Source organism: Lissotriton vulgaris, chromosome 3_1 (genome assembly GCF_964263255.1).
Source record: "Lissotriton vulgaris chromosome 3_1, aLisVul1.2, whole genome shotgun sequence".
Taxonomy (NCBI): Eukaryota; Metazoa; Chordata; class Amphibia; order Caudata; family Salamandridae; genus Lissotriton; species Lissotriton vulgaris.
In genome coordinates, this window is record NC_141689.1 from 1,133,862,724 (window position 1) to 1,133,875,419 (window position 12,696).

A 12,696-nucleotide genomic window follows, 5' to 3' on the forward strand; every position below is an offset into this window, starting at 1 on the left:
GTCTTCTGCTGGTATATCATGAATCATGTTTAAGGGAAAACTGTTTTCTTATGCTTGTCCCATAGAGGTTTGGAAGGTGCTCGAGAAGCTAAAATGAGAGCATATTTTCTATGAATTCACATTATCTTTCTCTGTCATGTGATAATGAAGTCTGACTTTCTCAGTAAAACATGTACATCCAACAAGGGCAGAGACTGTCAGTTGATTCCTTTGTGTTCTACTTCAGTTCCCAGAGTGTTCTAAAGAACAACTAGAGCGCTAACAGCCTTACTATTGACAAAATGATGGCACACCTGAAGCCATCTTGATTGGAATAAACTGGTAACACTTAAAACATTTAATTTAAAAAGGAACACAATGAGGGGGTTCATTTTGTCATAGAAATTATGGTTAGTGTTATAGAAAGAAAAATTAGGGCATGTGTTTTAAGAGAGATCTGAAATCCTCTTCTATTTCAATTGAAAATTCTGACATGCAGACTAAACAATCGCTGTCAATACCAGCAGTAGGCTTCCAGTTAACTTCCTGGTGAGCACGACCCTCTACACTACTCAAACACCACTGCACTACCCTAAAACTCTACCCCCAGCACGAGCCCCTATACTACACAAACACCACTGCACTACCCTAAAACACTACCCTCTACAGTAGACAAACACCACTGCACTTCTCTGAACCCTAAAACACTACCCCCAGCATGACCCCTATACTACTCAAACACCACTGCACTACCCTAAACCCTGAATCTACCCCAGTACGACCCCCAACACTACCCAAACACCACTGAGCTACACTAAACCCTAAAACACTACCCCCTACATTCCAAAAACATCACTGCACCACCCTTAACCCTAAAAAACTACCTCCAGCACGACCCCCTACACTACACAAACACAACTGCACTACCCTAAACCCTAAAACACTACCCCCTACAACACACAATTACCACTGCACTACCCTAAACCCTAAAACACTACCCCCAGCATGACCCCCTACACTACACAAACACCACTGCACTACCCTAAACCCTAAAACACTACCCCCAGCACAAACCCACAAACACTACACAAACACCACTGCACTACACTAAACCCTAAATCTACCGCCAGCACAACCCCTACACTACCCAAACACCACTGCACTACCCTAAAAACTAAATCTACCCCAGCACGACCCCTACACTACCCAAAAACCACTTCACTACCCTAAACCCTAAAACACTACCACAGCACGAGCCCCTACACTACACAAACACCACTGCACCACCCTAAACTCTAAATCTACCCCCACCATGACCCCCTACACTACACAAACACCACTGCACTACACTAAACCCTAAATCTACCCCCAGCACGACCCCCTACACTATACAAACACCGCTGCACTACCCTAAACCCTAAAACACTACCCCCAGCATGACCCCCTACACTACACAAACAACACTGCATGACCCTAAAACACTAATCCCAGCAGGACCCCCTACACTACCCAAACACCACTGCGCTACCCTAAACCCTAAATCGACCCCCAGCACGAACCCCTACAGTACCCAAACACCACTACACTACCATAAACCCTAAAACACTACCTCATACACTACACAAACTCCCCTTCACTCCCCTAAACCCTAAAACACTACCCCCAGCACGACCCCCTATACTACACAAACACCACTTCACTACCCTAAACCCTATTTCTACCCCCAGCACGACCCCCTACACTAACCATTCACGACTGCACACCCTAAACCCTAAAACAATACCCCAGCATGACGCCTCAACACTACCTAAACACCTTTGCACTACGCTAAACCTTAAATCTACCCCAGCATGACCCCCTACACTACCCAAACACCACTGCACTACCCTAAAATCTAAATCTACCACCAGCACGACCCCCTACACTACATAAACACCACTGCACTACCCTAAACCCAAAATATACCCCCAGCACGAGCCCCTACACTACACAAACACCCTTGCATTACCCTAAACCCTAAAACACCACCCCCAGCTAAGCATGAGCGGATTTTGCGGATTGGCAATCCGCGAATTTTGCGGATTTGCGGATTCGCAATCCGCAAAATCCGCGAATTCCCGCGAATTTACGGATTTTTTTTTTTTTTGTGTTCGCCCGTGTTTCTGCCAGTTCGCGAGGGTTTTTACAATTTCGCAATTTGCGAACTTACCTGTCGGGTCGCAAGTTTTGCGAACTTGTTGTTTCTACGTGTCCAGCCTGTTTGGGACACTCTTCTTCATCACTGCCACTCTCTGTCACCACTGCCACTCTCTGACTACTCATGCCACCCTCTGGCCCACCCATGCCACCCTCTGTTTCATCACCACACCCTCTGGTTGTCCAGTGTACATTATTTTCGGCAAAGCAAAGCACACCTTCCCTGCCTCAAGTGACCTGAATTAATTTGGGGCTGATTAATGTGTCACAGAATATTTTTTTAGCTGGCACCTGCTTCCTTAGTGCGCCCTGATTAGTGATCTTTTGCACTTGCTAAGTGCTTTCATTGTTGCAAAATTAGTTACAACACCTGCCCTGCCCCAACTGACAATAATGAATTAGGGGCTGATTAATGGATTTTAACTTCCAGCCTGGCTCCTGCTTGTCTCCCTTAGCTGTAATTCAGGACCTTTGTGGCATATGTGTAACTATTCTGAGGTTCAGAGCAGGGTCACATAATAGTTTCAACTGGCAACTGAACTCTGGAGGGGCCCCTCAGGAAGCACTACAGGAAATGGCTACTAATGATGTGCCTGAACTTTTGAACCTGGTAAGTAGTTACTTTCAGTTTTGCCAAGATCGTATTTCTGCAATTTTGCACTTATTCGCGGGGCGCGAACTCACGCGAACAGTGCGAGCAGTGCGAGCAAAATCCGCTGCTCGCGGATTTGCGGATTTTGCGGGAAATTCGCAAATCTCGCGGATTGCGGATTTCCCGAAAATCCGCAAAATCCGCGAGCGGAACGGATTTTCCGCCCACGCCTACCCCCAGCACGACTCCTACATTACACAAACACCGCTGCACTTCCCTAAACCCTAAAACACTACCCCCAGCACGACCCCCTACACAACACAAACAACACTGTACTACCCTAAACCCTAAAACACTACCCCAGCATGAACCCGCAAACACTACACAAACACCACTGCACTAATTTAAACCCTAAATCTACACCAGCACGACCACCTACCGAACCCAAACACCACTGCACTACCCTAAACCCTAAAACACTACCCACAGCACGCCCCCTAAAGTACACAAACACCACTGCACTACCCTAAACCCTAAATCTACCCCCAGCACGACCCCCTACACTACCCATTCACTACTGACTACCCTAAACCCTAGAACACTACCCCACACTACCCAAACACCATTGCACTACCCTAAACCTTAGATCTACCCCTGCACGACCCCTTACACTACCCAAACACCACTGTACACCCTAAAAGACTACATCAGCACGACCCCCTACACTACACAAACACCACTGCATTACCCTAAACTCTAAATCTACCCCCAGCACGACCCTCTACACTACATAAAAACCACTGCACTACCCTAAACACTAAATCTACCACCAGCACTACCCCCTACACTACACAAACACCATTGCACTACCCTAAACCCTAAAACACAACCTCCAGCAGGACCCCTACATTACACAAACACCACTGCATTTCCCCAAACCCTAAAAATCTACCCCCAGCACTACACCCTACACTACCCAACCACCACTGTACTACCCTAAACCCTAAAACAATACCCCCGGCATGACCCCTTACACTACCCAAACACCACTGTGCTACCCAAAACCCTAAAACACTACCCCCAGCCCAACCCCCTACACCACCCAAACACCACCGTGCTACCCTAAACCCTAAAACACTACCCCCGGCACGACCCCCTACACTACCCAAACACCACTGCCCTGTGGTGCGTTTTAAGTTGAGAAATTAATTCCTTTTCAATCTTGAGGGTCTCTATTGACCAACTAGCCCACCAGGTACCTCCAGTATGTGCCAGGGAGCTGCGTTGCAGAGAGGTGTTCTGCGGCCACACCCCTTTTTACACCTCTCTGCAACGCAGCTCTGTGGTGCTTACTGGAGGTAGCTGGTGGGTTAGTTGCACCCCAGGGACCCTCAGTATTTAAGGGGAGTTAATCCTCCAACTTAAAATGCGCCACGGGGCGCTTTTGCACAGTGGTGAAGGAAGGAGGCGGGGCTTGAGTTCACATGGGTGCAAATACACCCTGTGGCACGGTTTAAGTTTGGGAATTAATTCCTTGTCAATCCTGAGGGTCCCTGAGGGCCAAATAGCCCAACAGGTATCTACAGTATGCGCCAGGGAGCTGTGTTGCAGACAGGTGTTCAGAGGCCACGCCCCTTTTTACACCTCTCTGCAACGCAGCTCTGTGGTGCTTACTGGAGGTACCTTGTGGGATAGTTTGACCCTAGGATTGAAGGGGACTTAATCTCTCAACTTAGAACGGTGACAGGGTGTGTTTACACAATGGTGAAGGGAGGGGCGGAGCCTTACGTGATGTGTGCAAACACGCCCTGTGGCGCGTTTTAAGTTGAGGAAAAAATTCCACTTCAAACCTGAGGGACCGTGGGGGCCAAGTAGCCCACCAGGTGCTTCCAGGAAGCCCCACTGCACTGCGTTGTAGAGAGATGGTGCAGGCCGTGCCCCTTTTTACATCTATCTGCTACGCAGCTCTGTGGCGCTTCCCGGGTGTACTACGAATTCTGATTTACTTACCTGTTCTCAGGAGAGACCTCAGTGCTGCATCTTTGAGCCCAGTACTGATCCTGAAAAGTAATTCTAACCATACTTACTAGTAACTTGAATTTCCTTCCATAGGCTAACATTGACTGGTTTCACTTTGAAATTCTTCAAAGTGTGGATTTTTCGAACTTTAAAATATTCACCTAAAATCATCCGAACAACGAATTCCGATTTACTCACCTGTAATCAGGAGAGAACCCCGTGCTGCATCTTTTAGCCCAGCACTGAACCTGAAAAGTAATTCTAACCGTACTTACCAGTAACTTGTATTTCCTTACATAGTAATACATTGTCTGGTTTTCACCAGAAAGGTTTCCAAGTGTTGATTTTCACAAACTACAAATATTCCTTAAAAATCGCCTGTATGACTTAAACGCATTCTTTCAACTGTTTACAGGAGGTGCATCAGTGCTGGATTCAGGATCCACCACTGAGTAAGAAAAAGTAACAATAACACTACTTACCTGCTAAGTGAATTTCCTCCCATAGGATAACATTGGTAATTCTATGTGAAAAAGTTTCTGTCAACTTTTAAAATACAATAATATTCCTTAAAAATCCCTACTGTAAACAAAAAACTTTTACTCAACTGTTTACAGGAGATGTTCAAGGACTGAATCTAGGATCCACTCCTGTGGTTAGAAAAGCAATCCATAAAGTAACTAATTGCATTTAACTAGAAATTCAAGTTGAGCTCAATGTTGCATTGTATCTGAAATTGTGTTGCCCATTGCAACAACTGTAAGTACTGTACTTAACAGTCTATTGCCTATTTCCAAAGTATTTAAACTACAGTAATTAATTCTGAGAAGGTATATTTTGTAATGTAATGTATAATGTAATTATAATGTAATTTAAAAAATAAAATATCTAAAAATACATTGTGTAAACAAATGTAGTAATTCAGTATCAAAATAATAAATATAACAACTAATACATTTAAAATTAGTCATTTGCAAGAGCTTTGAAATTCACTGAAAAAACCATAGGTTTCAGACATGTTATAGTTAGGAATTAGCATTTAAAAAACCTTCGAAATTCACTGAAAAACCCATAGGTTTGAGGCCTGATATAATTAGGAATTAGCATTTAAAAAAACCTTGAAATTCACTGAAAAACATAGGCTTTAGGGATGTTATAGTTAGGAATTAGCATTTAAAAAACCTTTGAAATTCACTGAAAAAACCATAGGTTTTAGGGGTGTTAGCTGGACATTTCACTCATACAAAACCATTGAAATTCCTCCGATATAGTTAGTTGTACTAACTATAACTCACGCGCCCGCAATACACTGCTGATGATGTCACATGTTACATCATTCATGACATGGTCAGTGAAATCACTGATGACATACAAATTACATCACTGATGATATCTAACTTAAAGAATTATAATAATTGCTCAAATTACATAATGAATTCACAGTTAATCCTAAATAAATAATATATAATTAATCAATTATTACTTAATTAACTTATCACCCTACACTCCTTCAAACCCAGCTACCCACATCTAAAATGTAAATTACAATTATTAAATGACACAATTTAAATAATGAATTAACAATTAATGTGTTACTATTGTATCAATAATTCATAATTAATCAAATATTATTTTATTAACTTCCCACCCTATACCCGTACAAACCCAACAACCTGCACCAGCAATTTACCATAAAAAAATAAGCTTACACAATTTACATCCTTAATTATCAAAAAAATAATTAATATTAAGACAAAAATAATCACTAATTAATTGTTCTTAATTAAATCCCCGCCCTGTACCCCTACAAACCTCACAACCTGTTACAACACTATAAATAACTAATTTACAATTAAATTAAAAATATAAATAACTTAAAATTGCAAACTATATTTAAAAACATTAACAATTACGCAAAAAATGTAAAACATATACACTTACATTCTTTTTTAAACATGTAAAGAAACATAAAAACCAATATTTCTTACCTTAAAAATTTGATACTTTTGTAAAGGATATTTTTACACATGATATTTCTGTGTCACAAAATAAGAAATTTGATATTTTGTCCAAATACCCCCTGCCACAGAGTAATGCAAGCCAGCGATTTGTGCTGCCTTGCATGACTCTAGATTTTTCAAGCCATGCGGGGCCATTCAAGGTGGTCTTCCGTGGCTTGATAAATCTTACTGGTTATGTGTTGCCTTTGTGCCCCTTTTTGTGGCACATGGGGCTCACAAAGCTTGCTAAATCTGGCCCTTAATGCTTTTTAGAGATATGAGCATCCCTAACATTTTTGATCTACACCACTGGAGTGTAGGCCTTGTTAAACAATTGATGAATGGCCTGGTTTCAAGTCTGGTGACAGAAATACTCCATCATTAACATAAAGGTTACCACAGAATGGAACGATTTTGCAAACAGGTGACTGTGCAACATTTGTGGTGGTGTATCCTGTGTGTACCACACATATTTGGGACCAGAGGATTGCTGACACTTTAAGTGCAGGAGATGTGACATCCAAAATATTAGGGTCAGAGTGTCATGTCCCTTACAAAATTATATATTGCAACATAAATTTTAAAATTATGAATATACATGAATTTAAAGTACCTGACTCTGAGCTGGCTGTAGTTGGTCAGGGCCCACTCCATAAAGATGTTCAACTCCTCTGAAGTGAAGTTTGAGGCCCTGCTACCTGCACTTGAAATCACGGTTGGCCCCAACAGAAGATACTGAGCAGCAACAGTAGAAGAGTTCAGCCACAGCTGGTGGTTAGGAGGCAAGTGACCACATGATCTAGAAAATGTGTATGTCAGCATGACAGAGGGCCCGATTCACAGAACTAACTTAAGACAAAATCCTAAACTTACTACCATTTTGGTATTCACAGAAAGGCACTTACTCATTTTAGTATTCACAGAAGGCACTTACTCATTTGCGTATTCACAGAAGTTAGGAGTCCTAAATTTAGGACTCCTAAATGTCGTCTGTGAATACCGAAAGTCTTAAAGTTAGTATTTTTCTCAGTTTAGGAGAAGTAAAGTTAGGACTCCTAACTTTAGGACTCCTAAATGCCTTCTAGGAATACCAAAAGTCTTAAAGTTCTGATTTTTCTCCTAAAGTCCTAAAGTTAGAAGCCCTAACTTTACTACTCTTAAACTGAGAAAAATCCTAACTTTAAGACTTTCGGTATTCACAAAAGGAATTTAGGAGTCCTAAAGTTAGGAGTCCTAATTTTAGTACTCCTAAACTGAGAAAAATCCTAACTTTGAGACTTTCGGTATTCACAGAAGGCATTTAGGACTCCTAAAGTAGGACTCCTAACTTCTGTGAATATTGAAATGAGTAAGTGCCTTCTGTGAATACCAAAATAAGTGACTTCTGTGAATACCAAAATGGTGGTAAGGTTAGGATTTTGTCTTAAATTAGGTATGTGAATCGGGCCCACTGACTCTATCAACAGACACTAGCATGGCTAATGACAGATTCTGTCTATCATGTACCCATTTGACCAATGAGGGATTGTGGCCCCCGGAAAAGGTAGGCACACCATTAGCTTAGTAGTCCGCGTCCATGCCTGATATGTCAGGCATCTGCCAGGCTAGGTCAACCTTTAAAAACCATTGTTAGCTTAGGGTATCCCTGCCAATATGGTGGTATGGGACTACAGCATTGACTGAAGCATCCATCATCCATTATTTGGTTTCCTTCAAGTACTAGACTATCTCCATTACAGATTTAACTGTTGCCTGATTAATTTGTCACGTTGATGGACTTTAAAAAAAAATGTAAACCAACATATTTTTTAATATCTGTAAATAAATTAAAAAAATATATATAATAAACATTTTGAAACTATAAATGTAAAATGTATTACTTTTATTTTAACAGCTGTTATTTTTGTACAAAGGAAATCATTAAAGTGCCTGAATGTATATACAGGTTAATGGATAGGTACTTACAAGAAACTATATATAATTGTGTCTGTTGCAAAAAATATGTTTGTGTGTGAGTCAAGTCAACAACAGTATTCACATTGTAGCCAAGTTATGTCCGTGTGTATTATTAAATGTTGTTAGCTTTATCATTAAAAAAGTGTGTCTACCTAGCATGCATGTACCAATATCATTTAGACATTGCACTTATATTTTGGAGAGGTGTTTATCATCCACCGCAGGCAAGACTAAGAAGGATACATACTGAGCATGAGTGCAGATCACGTTTTGATCTACAAACCATGCAGGAAAAATGTATCATCAAGTAGTATAGGCTTAACCGCAACATCATAGCGAAATTGGGACAGCAATTACAATCTGAAATATTACCAGACATCTGAATTCAGGATGCCATCCCACCTATTATGTAAATATATATGTGTTTGTATGTGAACATAAAAGTACGATACGGAATCAGAACACCAAATCCAATCTGGCTGCACACTGGATTACCCATTACGCACAACATATCTCAAGTACGCTTTATGGTTATTGAGAAAATTCAAATTAGAGAAGGGACAGACAGTCGCAAAATCTTATCCCAAAGGGAAGTGATGTTGATTAAAAAATTCCAAACAATGGAACCTCAGGGTCTTAACGATAAATTAGATCTAGGATGTTTTCTGTAAACACAATCAATAATTCGATTAAGATGAAAGATTTTAAGTGTTGTTGTTTATGGTGGATCCTAAGAACCACTTCGATTCTGGGCACTTAAGCATCGAACTCATGTAATGTAAATGTTGTTATTAACTATGAAGCACTTCACAGAAAGTTAAGGGATCAATTATATGTTTCACATTTCTACTTTAGAATATAGTCAGCATGAACGCACATTAATTTTAAGACTCCACGATCAAGCATACACATGCGTATTATTCACATAGGAGATCGGTTCTGTGCTAGACACAGCACTCACATAGCCATTCATACAATCAGTCGAATCGAGTAAAACCGTTTCTCCAAGCAAATGTCATGTATCTTTGACATATCACGAGTATTATGCATATTGCGTTATTTGTTTTAGTATTCTTTTACTTTATCGTTATTATTTAGCATTCATATCACAAGTTTCGCATTTATCCGAAAATGCAATATGGCCGCCGGAGTAATGCAACCTCTATCTATTTTTAACACACGACCGTCTACCTGTATGAAATAGACTCGTGATATCGGGCTTTGTCACTTTGGAAACCCGGAAATGTGCTGAAAACCAAACGCGTAACGTTAACTTACAACTGAACGATAGCAGAGGTAAGCTATTACCGATGAAACTTGATAATTTAAGCTTATTTGATTAAGTCGGATAAACGCGTCACCTGCCCGCCACTGACATTGGTCATTTTATTTTTATGTATTTCAGATCACTAAAACTGACTCGAAAACAAGGTATTTAAGGCGCGCTCGCTTTCGTTGATCATAAACGCATATATATTGTTTGTCAGTTCGGTTACAACATTTCAACTTCTTTCACTCACTAGACACGTTTAAGGTGTAGAGTCACCGTGATCCCCGGCGTTTGAAACAAATCATTATACAAAATCGTGAGTGCTCACTTTTTAAATTCATTTACAAGTTTGCAAACAATAGGTTGCATGCACTCGATAGCTCTTTAAGAGTCTGAGTAGGAAAGCAGGGCATTAGTCAGCAGGTGAACAGAATCGATAAATGTATATAATGACAAAAACATCCTGTTTTTGGAATTTTTTGACGTTAATGCAGAAACAATGAACTAAAAATATCACAAGAAGTGGTGATGCATTGTGAATCTAACTGTGAACTTACCAAAGTAATAACATGTATGTATATATGTATACGAGAATGGTGGCATACTCAGAAATTAAAGTGGCTAATGTAATGTATTTGCATAAACATGTAGGGTATACATTGTTATGGCTAAAACATATCTTTATATTCTTGTTTCTTTTCAGAGGCCCCTGAAGAAGGGACATCAGTCCCGAAATGCATCAGGCCAATCATTTCAACTATCACCGAATTTCGTATAATGTTTGTATGAATGTCAATACAATGAATTAGAAAATGAATTTTTGTGAAATGAAACAATGATAAGCATCAATTATATGTGAAACTATATAAAGACTTAAACCACGAAAAAAGAGTTGAATAAATGTGAAAATCTAACAACAACACAGTGTTAGTTTAATTATATATGGTTCTTTAAAACTAAGAAAAGGAGGAATAACTATACCAATTTGCTGTGCGTTTGGTGAGGTTGTGATATTTTATCACTAACCATATGCAACAAAGTATATCTATCACATTAGGGACAGGCAGCTCCTAATAACCGAACAGCACGCTATAGTGGAAAAACAATATTTGAATTGAGACGATCTACGCAAACTACATTGATAAAAAAGGAGTGCCATTGGCAACATTAATTATTTTTTTCATGTATTTATATAGCGCCTTCTACCCTGAGGTCTCGTAGCGCTGTATTCATACCGCTGTGGAACCCTTCCTGGCTTTCCTGTGAAATGTCCACTCCTACGCACCCCCAAGGTGAAGCCAGGCATCCAAGTGCTGCTGGGGCCGTTGTGGAGATTAAGCAAGCTATTGCACAGAGTCACAGAGTGGGACCCATGATTAGACTAGGCACCGAGGCGAGAATTATCAGGTCCGGGGAAATTGTGTCCAAGAGCCGCCAAGGCAGGAATTGAACCCTGGTCCCGGGCCAGACCTCTGCATCAGGGTCTGCAGCTCTAATCATTGAGCCACGCTTCTCCATTATAAGGATTATAGTAGTGTTACATTTCTATGCAACTGGTTCTTTCCAAAATGCAGTGGGTGACTCAAATGAAATGTGTCAGTCAACTTATTCCGCTATCCAGAAACAGGTGCTGGATGGCATGCCCAGACATGTGCATGACTACCTACAATGTCCTACAGATAATGTGATTACATGGCCGGCCATACTTAAGTATACCTCTGTTTTTTATGTCATTTTGGGGCATATTAGCAAGAACCTCGTTAAAATTATTGCCATTTTAGCGGCAGGAAACTGCTGCTAAAACAGCGATAATGGGCTTGCTAATATGCATTATAGAATTCCAATAGAATCCCAGGTTAGATGCGCAGGACTTCTAACCTGGGCTTCTATTGGAATTCTATAAGGCATATTAGCAAGCCCATTATTGTCGTTTTTGAGGCAGTTTCCTGCCGCTAAAACGGCGATAATTTAAACCAGGTTCTTGCTAATATGCCCCTTTGTTTTTTAGGAAAGCCTGGGTATCTACACATACCTGGCTATTGGCACATCTGAGGAACAAAACAAACCTAGGCTTCGATCACACCCAAATACAAACAAGAGGTCCTGTGGCATGAGCTGTTGGAATCCAGAAGGTCCAGTTAAGGTGCTTGGATAATACCGGAGGGGCCCTCCTCTACTCATCTGACAAGGTCTGCAACATTGTGGTGCCATGTTGCAGACTTTGCAACATTGCCCTGCAGAGGAACATACCATTCATTCCTGATGCTTATTACCAGTGGCAACCCCAGGGTGATGCTTGTGACATGCATCAGCAAGATGACAATGATGAGGATGAAGGCACTGACCTAAGGCATGAACTCATTGGAAGCATACCTGATGGTAAATTGCTGAAAATTGAATTGTCTTTGTTTCCATTTGGTTGTCAGGGATATGGACATATTCACTTTGAAAATGGGACCTACAAACCCTCATATTTTAATTTCGGAATAAAACGACCACATCGAGGGATGAGGCCAAAGACAGAGTTCCTTTATAAGAATACGGAACTCTGAAGTGACTTGCAATATCCTTATCATGTACGGCAGGGCTATGTTGTTCATTATAGTACATGGTGTCGCCATCACCTTTCCTACCATTTAAAACCTTGGTTTGTAGCTCTTTCTTATGAGAGAGGGAGCACAGCT

The 12,696-nt window shown here is 40.8% G+C and overlaps 1 long non-coding RNA gene across 1 annotated transcript; it reads left to right on the forward strand.

Annotated features, from left to right (window-relative positions):
- Positions 1-9,971: 9,971 nt before the first annotated feature.
- Positions 9,972-10,879, forward strand: LOC147727534 (uncharacterized). Its single transcript, XR_015309489.1, has 4 exons — positions 9,972-10,038; positions 10,148-10,173; positions 10,266-10,328; positions 10,716-10,879. It is a non-coding gene; the product is annotated as an uncharacterized LOC147727534 (long non-coding RNA).
- Positions 10,880-12,696: the final 1,817 nt, after the last annotated feature.